This window comes from Pan troglodytes, chromosome 3 (genome assembly GCF_028858775.2).
Source record: "Pan troglodytes isolate AG18354 chromosome 3, NHGRI_mPanTro3-v2.0_pri, whole genome shotgun sequence".
NCBI lineage: Eukaryota > Metazoa > Chordata > Mammalia > Primates > Hominidae > Pan > Pan troglodytes.
This window is the reverse complement of record NC_072401.2, coordinates 172,778,468-172,789,107: the sequence shown is the minus strand read 5'-3', so window position 1 is coordinate 172,789,107 and position 10,640 is coordinate 172,778,468. Positions and strand designations below refer to the sequence as shown.

Below are 10,640 nucleotides of genomic sequence, written 5' to 3'. Positions count from 1 at the left end.
AGTTCATATGTCGAGAAATGTCTAACAACAATTTTAGGGTTATAATTTGAAATTCAGTTCTGCTTTCAATCATGATATATTTGTAACAGGTGCATTTCAGTTATACTACTTTTCTTGCCTGCCCCTTCCCCGACATTCTAGAATGAAAATAAAATAAAATAAAATTGCTCACTCTTTCAAGAAAGAGTGGGAAAACAAAATCAAAAGGTCAACAATGACAAGATACGTTCAACTACTTTTCTGCTCATTGTCCTTCCATATTAAAGAACATTTGGAAAACATCTGCACATTCTCTGGCATTGAAGAACTGATGCAGCTGACCAAAGCCATGTGATTTCCTCCGGCTCCATTAACACAGAATACTTTTTCTGCAAAAATGGAAAATTTCCTTAGTGTCCATTTCATCATTTGAACCATAAAAAGGAATGTCTTCTTGATGGCGAATTAAGATTCTCTTCCAGTTAAATTTTCAGAGTCTTGATCAGAATTCTTTACAGGTACTTTATGAGCCTTCTACACAAACAACGTCAGGTTTCCCAGGCATGATACCCCACACAGAGAAAGCTCCTTTGCTCACTCCAAAATATACCTTCGTTTGCATTTGTTTTAGAAATGATGGCTGTAGATCCAGAGTCTCATGAAGATGAGATCGACTGACTGGATTGTACTACCGTTGTGGGAAAGGTGAATAATCTCTGTTGACATAGCCAGAGGCGTGTTCTCTAACCCACTCTGGCATTCAGTATAGAGACATCTCTGTGACAGTTTTTTTGCAGGCATGCAGTCAGATCTGTGTTCACCTGAGCCACTTAATAATAGCGATCTTCTCGAAAAGATTTTACTCTGTGAAATCAAACACCTTTAGGTCAGTAGTGTCTTTGTGATATTCTTTCTAATCTCTTGTGAAGGTTTATTGAATGGCACTACATGTAGACCTTCCTCCTTCATGCCTTCCTTTGGCTTTCTATTTAGTCCTAAGACATGGTCCTCTTACTGATGGACCCCAGGTCCCTTGGCTGCACAGAGAGCTCAATTTTTATTGGGAGGGAGCCTCAAAATTCTAGGATACTCTAACCCAAGACTTATAAACCGCTCCTGCAGGGTGGCCTAGGGAAAAAATGTGATAGCACCTTCTTGGCTTGTGCATGTAAGTGCTTATATATCAACTGTCATTCTTCTTTTGGAATTCTGGAGTGACTCCCAGTTGCCTCCAAAAAATTCTTAATTCATGATTTTAATGCTTCTTCCTAGTCAGCTATGTTGTCACCCTTACGGTTCAATATCCTTCAGTATTGGGTTTTAAGCAATAAATTATCTTTGTCCTTTATTGTAATCTAAACATCATCAGTAATATTTTTCCTAAGTGTAACATTTTGCTTCAAATCATTTCTTTGCCTTTTTAAAAAATGTTATATGCCATTTCCTACATGTAACCATTCCAGGTACATTCCTGGACAAAAAATTACTTGAAATATTTCTGCCCAATTATTTTTGTGGCCTAAATTGCATTATACTTAAATCTGCAGAGTAATTCATGTATAAGTTTGTTTTCATTTGTGTGTATTTTGTGTTTGTACATAGTCTTACTTCTGGATTGGGTTACAGGATTGCGAGGTTCTCAAGTTGAGAGACACACTATCTCATTCCACAGTAATTACTATGAGAATGAGGACTGAGGAAAATAAGTATTTATCAATCACTAATTTCCTCTTTTATCAAGAATGTTAACAACTTAATTTCTTACTCATACAACACTTTGCATTACACTAGGTTGAGTTTATTTACTTTTGAATCAATAATCAATAATGTAACCCACCAGAGACTGTTCAATCAGCTCTTTTTTTCTTTTTTTCTTTTTTTTTTTTGGATTTAGACCTTTACCATATAAAATTGCACCAAGTTCTCTTTCCGTTTTCTTAGGACTCTGGCATCAATACAGGTGAACCTTTTTATACTACATGTTGAGTTTCCCTATCCTCCCATGGGTGTCAACGGAAAGCTCCCATGAGAATAAATGAAGATGTCTTCACAAGTTCTAGTACTATGTATTATGCTTAAGTTTTTAAGGAGATCTTGTTACAAACTCTAAGTACAGGGAACTTACGATTTATTTCTAAAGCCATGACTTAACAAATTCATAAGACAACTCTCACTGCGCTGTATTCTATCTACCCAAAGTGAAATGAGAATTATGGGAATGGTTTCCAAAAATATGATGAAAAAAAGAAGAGCTAGGTCATCTTCTAGGTCATGACATTTTCTATTTAAATTCCTCTTCAAATATTGTCTAATGAAAAGATACATAAATTAAAACTTCTCTTTTCCAGGGACACATAAACTACTAATATTGCGTGAGATCCTTTTTTCCTGATGAATGTTTTTATTACTAAGCTCAGCTTAACAGTTTGAGAGAGCTACAAATATTACATGAGTTATATGGCATCCTGAAACTATGCTAAATTAAATTAAGTGTTTACTCGTACTTAGAAAAGAAAGAATCTGAGCACTTCAGAAAATTTTCAAGATTAAAATAAAACTGGCATGAATTAGAAATATGCAAAAAATCAGCTAAATGTATTGATCACATATAGAAATATGGTGTTACCTAATTCCTCAGTGACAATGGTGGCAAATACCTGACTGCTGTGAGATACTAATGTTTTTGTAAGATACTCTTTGATGTTTGAATCATATCTAAGATTAATATGCAGTCTGGTTCAAAGTACACAATTTTTGTATAGCCACAACCTCTGTATACGTTGTATGAGAAGAAGAGATGTAAAGGAATCATTAAAGAGCTGTTGGCAACACAGAAACTAAATTTTATCATATTTTTTCCTCTTCAAAAGTAAATGTTTAAATAATAAACTTTAATGCCTTTCACTACAAACAACACTTGCCTAGTATTTGTATATTTAGAAATATAAAATGAATGAAATCTGAATTCAAAGTTACAATTTAATCCAATTTCCGTCTCTCACTTTGTATTATTTGGAACACCAGGGTAGAGATTTAGGTGTGAAAAAGGAGTCCCCTTGGTCTTTCATAGTCCACACCTCTTCTCTCCCTTCTGTCTTTGAAACCCTGTGAGCTAAGAGATTGAGGTGTTTGAAAAACTGAGACTCTTCCCATATCCAGCCTAACGACCTCAGTGGGTTGCAATATTCCGTTTCACTGAATGTAGTAGGGTTTTATTTGTTCATACCAGGGACATTTTCTGATTGTTCTACCTTTATCTTACTTTCTAGCCACTCTCTCATCCTTCTCTTACTCAGGGTCAGTAAATGCTAGGTAGATCAGTAGTAGAAAGAGGATAGCTTTTTCATGTAGTTTTAAATTTTTAACCTGAATGGTTGGTACTAGCTAGGATGGTCATGGAGCTACACATGAAAGCTCTTGTCTATCAGCTCACTGTTCTGGTGTTTGTAATATCATCCTCTAACCTTTCTCTCAGTTTCCCTTTGGTGATTACTCAGACTCTGCACTTAGTGTCTGCAGGCACATCTGAAAATTTCACATGCAGACCACCTCCAATTATGGAACTCAATTTTCTTTTGTTAGAGACTCTCCTTGGGTGGTCCTAATCATGAAGTCTGCCTCCTTAGGGCTTTTTCCTTTGTTTTTCTCTCTTTAACAACACTTTTACAAGGGTCATGATGGCAACAGTCTGCAAAATTTCTTTCAGATTTCCCTGCTCTGTTGTGCTAATTTGACACTTTCTCCCCTTTTAGAATAGACTACTGTGGTCCTGTTTTTCAATTAGAATTTTCTGATTAGTTCTTCATGATTTAAAGCATCTTTATCTCTTCAAGGAATCAGATTCATTTAACCTAGAGTAACCTCAATTTTGTACACAACATAAGTAATGCATTCCTTACTTCTACCTTTTAATACAGTCATGCTTAGATGATGTTTTTCCGGTAACCTTAGGGAAATTTTAAAGAAGGATTTAGGTAAAACATTGTAAGAGCAGAAAGCTAATTGGAATCTCAATAAAAAAATTAATTGCCATATCCTACAACAATAAAGAGGTCAAGCAAATCTCCAGTGTATTTTGTCAGCAATATATTTGCATTAGAAAAGATCAATAGAAGGTAATATAGAAAATTAATTTAGAGAGGTGAAATTTCTTAACCCTTGTATTACCATTAGGGGTAGTGCTACTGATAGAACTAAAATTAGTGTTTTGTTTTTTTTCATAAAATTAATCTTATTTCTGCTTTGTACTGCATGGTTGAATAGAGTTCCCTGTAATAGTATTAGGTATGCATTAAGGTATAAAAATACTTTATCTGAAACTTTTATGGAACCAGAAGGAGTTCACAGCGTGACTGTTGAAGCTACGTGTGTGTGTTTCTTATTTTCTTATTTCAACACGTTAATTTTACAGACATGTATGATGTATTTTCAACCAGAGACCTGTCACACATTTCTTTCTCTTCCATCTATTGTTGGGCACAAATATTTGAAAGAATTCACACTCTATTTGAAATAAACTAGGTTGTTTCTTTGTTTGCCAAAGAAACTAGGTTGTTTCTTTGTTCATTCCACAGTAAAAGGAGAAAATGAATTGCATACATGCTGCTTAACAACTTTCTTCATATTCCTTTTCTGGACTCGATCAATATCTTCTCATGACATGTTTTTCCTTAATCAGTTTTTAATATTTTCTCTAATAATTTACACCAAAATAACCTCACAGGTCTTTTGATAATTGTTCACCAGAATAATTACTTTTTTAAAAAAATAAATAACTCATAATGCTTTGAAATTTTTATATGTGATCATGGGGACATTTAATTGAGTGTGTATATTTTTTAAGGCCAAATTCGAGTATTTTTCTGAAAAAAAAAAACAAAAAACAAAAAACAGTTTCCATAGGCATTATATAATTTGAGGGTTTAAATCAAACTCCCTGAATGTTTTCTCATCCTGGGCATCATAGTCTACATGAGCAGTCAGGAAATATCAATGAAGTGTCAGTGTACTAGTTTTCTTGTTGCTGCTGTAGCAAATTTCCACAAATTCAGTGGCTAAAACTAGCACAAGTTTACTCCCCTGCAGTCTTGATAAAGAAAATGTCTAAACTGAGTTGAACAGGGCTAAAATCAATGTATCATCAGGGATGCTTCCTTCTGGAGACCCTGAAGGGAGAATCTATTTTTTTGCTTTTTTTAGCTTCTAGAAGACACTTGCATTTCTTGACTAATGATAACTGCAACCTCTTGCTTCCATCATCATATCTGCTATGGTCTCTTGTGTCCTGCTTCCCTCTTATAGGGACCCTTGTGATTACCTAACACCCACGAGGATCATATGTACTAGAGGCTATGGCCTGAAAAGTTTAAACATAATTTAATGGCGCCTTTTTCTCCCTGGAGTGTCTTTGTACCTTTTCCCATCTCATAGCCAGGTAAAGTGAGAGAAGAATTAAGGAATCGCAGATACACATTTTTCTCATGCTTCTCTTTTTCTCTTAGCAGTCCTTTTTTTTTTTTTTTTTTTTTTGTAGTTACTCTGGAAGCAAGAAAGATGACAAAGCACTTACTATATTCCTGAAATTGTGATTAAAGTTTTCAATATAGATTTTGCTTTTGTTTAGTTGAATATCATGTTAAAATCCTTATGCCAAACCAAATAGGTAGCCAAACCCATTTGTACTCTTGAGAGTAGTTTTATAAAAGTCAATATATGTGATCAATTCTCAATACATTTTAGAACTTTTAAGGCACCATGTTTGTAAATCATATTTTAAAAAAATCAGTGGTGGAAAACTTTTGGCTTTGAGGTTTGACTTGATTTTTCAAAACAACCAGAATATTGTTGAATCATGCCGGATTAATCTAATTTTAGTTAATTAAATTTAGTTTTAAGATAGCATAAATCAAGAGATAAACACTATGAGGCAAATATTCTCATACTCATAAATTTGCTTTGAGATTCAATTCATAAAACGAGTTCAAAAAGATTTTAGATACAAATAAGATACCTGAAGCATAATATTATTTTTAAAATTTTTATTTTGGTTAAAAGCCTATAACAAAATTTATCATCTTAACTATTTTTCAGTGTGCAATTTATTCTGCTTATCCATTCTTCCTTTGATGGACACTTGGATTGCTTCCTTGTTTCAGCTATTGTTAATAGCACTGCAATAAACACAGGTGTACAAATATCTTTTTCAGACCCTGTTATCAATTGCTTTGGGTTTATACCTGGACGTGGAATTGCTGGATCATATAGTAATTCTATTTTTAATTTTTTGAGGAATTGCCATACAATTCCTCAAAATTCTGTGGCCATACAATTTTACATTCCCACCAACAGTACAAAAGGGTTTCATTATCTCCACGTTCTTGCCAATATGTTATATTTTCTGTTTTGATTTTATTTTTAGTTTTATCATAGCAATTCTAATAGGTGTGAAGTGCTATCACAATGTAGTTTTGATTTGGATTTCCTTAGTAACTTGGTGATGTTCAACATCTTTTCATGCACTTAGTGATCACCTGTATATCTTCGGAGAAATGTCAGTTCAAGTCCCTTTCCAATTTTATAATTGATTATTTTTTATTCTAGCATTTTAGGAGTTCTGTTTGTATTCTGAATACTAATATTTATTAGATACATGATTTTAAATTATTTTCTCTTGTTCTGTGGGTTTTCTTTTTATTCTTTTGATAGTGTCTTTTTTTTTTTTTTTTTTTTTTTTTTTTTTTTGAGATGGAGCCTCACTCTATAGCCCAGGTTGGAGTGCAGTGGTGCCATCATGGCTTACTGCAACCTTCAATGCCCAGGTCCCGATTCAAGCAATTCTTCTGCCTCAGCCTCCTGAGTAGCTGGAATTACAGGCATGAGCCACCATACCCAGCTAACTTTTGTATTTTTAGTAGAGACGGGGTTTCACCATTTTGGCCAGGCTTGTCTTGAACTCCTGACCTCGTGATCTGCCCACCTCAGCCTCCCAAAGTGCTGGGATTACAGGTGTGAGCCACAGAGCCAGGCCAATAGTGTCCTTTGTTAGAATCTTTAAAATAATCATACAATCCAATTTGTCTAGTTTTTCTTTTGTTGCCTTTGTCTTTGTTGTTATAGCCAAGAAATCAACACCAAATCCAGCGTCATGTTGATTTTGTCCTATGTATTTTTCCTGAGTTTTATATTTTAGGTGTTACATTTAAGCATTTGATTTATTTTGAGTTAATTTTTGAATGTGGTGCTGAATGATGGTCTAACATCATTCTTTTGCCTGTGAATATTTATCCCAGCACCATTGGTAAAAAAAATCTGTCATTTCCACATTGAATGGGCTGGACAACCTTGTTAAAAGTCATTTGACCAAATACACAAGGGCGTATTTGTGAGCTTTCTTTTTTATTTCATTGTTCTATATGTCTGTCTTTATGCGAGTACCACAGTGTTTTGATTACTATACCTTTGTGATAAGTTTTTAAATCAGGAAGTGTCAGTCCTCCAGGTTTGCCTTTCATTTTCAAGATTGTTGTGGCTATTTGAAATTTCTTGAGATTCCTTATAAATCTTAAAATAGGTTTTCTTATTTCTACGAAATCTTATTGGGATTTTGATATGGATTGTGCTGAATCTGTAGATTGCTTTGGGTAGTATTAACATTGTAAAAATACTAGTCTTCCAATTTATAAACGTGGAATGTGTTTCCATTTATTTATGTTGTCTTTAATTTCTTTCAGTAATGTTTGTAATTTTAATTGTATAAGACTCACTTTCTTGGTTAAGTTAATTTCTAAGTATTTTATTATTTATGATGCTATCATAAATTGAATTGTTTTTTAATTTTGTTTTCCAATTGTTCACTCTTGGTATATACAATTAAAATTAATTTTTCAAGTTGACTTTATCTCCTGTTAATTCAATTATTTAAATTTTTAGTTCTAACAGGCATTTCTTTGTGGTATCCTTAGGGGTTTCTACATGTAAGCTTATGTCATGTATGAACAGAGATAATTTTACTTCTTCCTTTCCAATTTGAATGCCTTCTATTTTTATTTTTTGCTTAATTTCTTTAGCTACTCTTCCCACTACTATGATGCATAAAATTGACAAAAGTGAACATCCTTGTCTTTTCACTGTTCTTATAGGATATTTTTCAGTAATGGGTTTTTTATATGTGGGTTTTATTCTGTGAAAGTACCATCTTTCTATTCTTAATTTGTTGATCATTCTTATCATAAAAGTGTCTTGATTTTGTCAAATAATTTTGCAGCATTAAATGAGATGATTGTGTTTGTTTGTTTTCTTCCTTCATTATATTAACGTGGAATATTACATTGATTTTTGTAGGTTGGACCATGCTTGCATTTCAGGAATAAATCCTACTTGTTTCTGATGTATAATCTTTTAATATGCTGCTGAATTTGGTTTGCTAGTAATTTGTGGAAAATTTTTACATCACTGTTAATAAGGCATATTGATCTATAGTTTTCTGGTAGTGCTTTTGTCTAGCTTTGATATCAGGGTATGGCAGGCCTCATATAATGAGTTAGAAAGCACAGGCATACCTTGGTGATATTGAGGGTTTGGTTCCAGACTACCAGAATACAACAAATATTTCAATGAAGAAAGTTATATAATTTTTTTGTTTTCCCACCACATATAAAACCTATGTTGGCCAGGTATGGTGGCTCACACCTGTAATCCCAGCAGTTTGGGAGGCTGAGGCAGGCAGATCATGATGTCAGGAGATTGAGACCATCCTGGCCAACATGGTGAAACCCCGTCTTTACTAAAAATACAAAAATTAGCTGGGTGTGGTGGCACGTGCTTGTAATCACAGCTACTCAAGAGGCTGAGGCAGGAGAATTGCATGAACCAGGTAGTCAGAAGTTGCAGTGAGCCAAGATCGCGCCACTGCACTCTAGCCTGGCAACAGAGCGAGACTCTGTCTCAAAAAAAACAAAACAAAACAAAGCAAAACAAAAAAACTATGTTTACACTATACTGTAGTGTACAAAAGCATTACGTGTAAAGAAACATGATATATACTTTAATTTAAAAATACTTTATTGCTATAACATGGAAAGAAAAACTTCAGTGAGTCACTATCTTTTTACTAGTAAGGGTCTTGAAATTCATGCCTGCTGACTGAGCACAGTGGTGGTTTCTGAAAGTTAAGGTGGCTGTGTGTTAGTCCATTTTCAAACTGCTGTAAAGAAATACCCGGGACTGGGCAATTTATAATAAAGGAAAGAGGTTTTACTGACTCACATTTTCGCATGGCTGGGGAGGCCTCAGGAAACCTACAATCATGGCAGAAGCGGAAGCAGGCACCTTCTTCACAAGGCAGCTGGAGAGAGTATAAGCATGTGAAGGAGGAACTGTCAAACACTTATAAAACCATCAGATCACATGAGAACTCACTATCGTAAGAACAGCATGGGGGAAACTGCCCCCATAATTCAATCACCTCCCACTACGTCCCTCCCTGGACTCGTAGGAATCACGAGGATTACAATTCCAGATGAGATTTGGGTGAAGACACAGCCAAACTATAGCAGGCCGTGTCAATTTACTAAAATAAGACAACAAAATTTGCTACATTGGTTGACTCTTCCTTTCATGAGAGATTCCTATAAATCATAAATGTTCTAAATGGAATTTAGGATGGTGAATTTTTTCCACAAGCTTTTCAATTTACTTTATCCATATCCATCAGAGGAATCACTATCTATGAAAGATACAGAGCCTTATGAAATGCATGTCTCAAATAATGAGACTTGAAATTCAAAGTTACTCTTTGATCCATGGGCTGTCTAATGAATGTTGTGTTAGCAGGGATAAAAAGATTAATCTCCTTTAGCATCTCCATCAGAGCTCTTGGGTGATCGGGGGCATTGTCAATGAGCAGTAATATTTTGAAAGGAATCTTGTTGTCTGAGCAGTAAGTCTCAACAACGGATTTGAAATATTTACTAAACCATGCTATAACCAATATGCTGTCATACAAACTTTGCTGTTCCATTTATAGCACAGGCAGAGTAGATTAAGCATAATTCTTCAGGGCTCCAGAATTTTCAGAATTGTAAATGAGCGCTGGCTTCAACTTAATGTCACTAGCTGCTTTATCACCTAACAAAAAAGTCAACCTGTCATTTGAAGCTCTGAACCCAAGCAGTTACTTCTCTCCAGCTATGAAAATCATAGAAGGCATTTTCTTCATATATATGGCTGTTTTCTTCCAATATAAGGCTGTTTCATTTACATTGAAAACCTGTTTTTCAGTGTACCACCTTCATTAGTTATCTTATCTAGATCTCAAGATAACTTGCTCCAGCTTCTCCTTCAGCATTTGCTGCTTCACTCTACACTATTAAGTTATGGAAAAGGCTTCTTTCCTTAAACCACATGAATAAACCTCTACTAGCTTCCCACTTTTCTTTTACACCTTCCTCACCTCTATTATTTAGCTTTAACAGAATGGAAGAGCAAGAGATTTGCTCTCAATTAGGCTTTCATTGAAGAGAATGTTGTGGCTGGGTTGATCACTGAAACTTTCTTCATATCAGCAATAAGGCTATTGTATTTTCTTATTATTCACGTGTTCACTAAAGAAGCACTTTTAGAGGGCCCAGCACGGTGGCTCCCAGCACTTTCGGAGGCCGACG

The 10,640-nt window shown here is 34.7% G+C and overlaps 1 pseudogene; it reads right to left on the bottom strand.

Annotated features, from left to right (window-relative positions):
• Positions 1-244: 244 nt before the first annotated feature.
• Positions 245-2,123, bottom strand: LOC100609095 (RWD domain-containing protein 2B-like; annotated as a pseudogene).
• Positions 2,124-10,640: the final 8,517 nt, after the last annotated feature.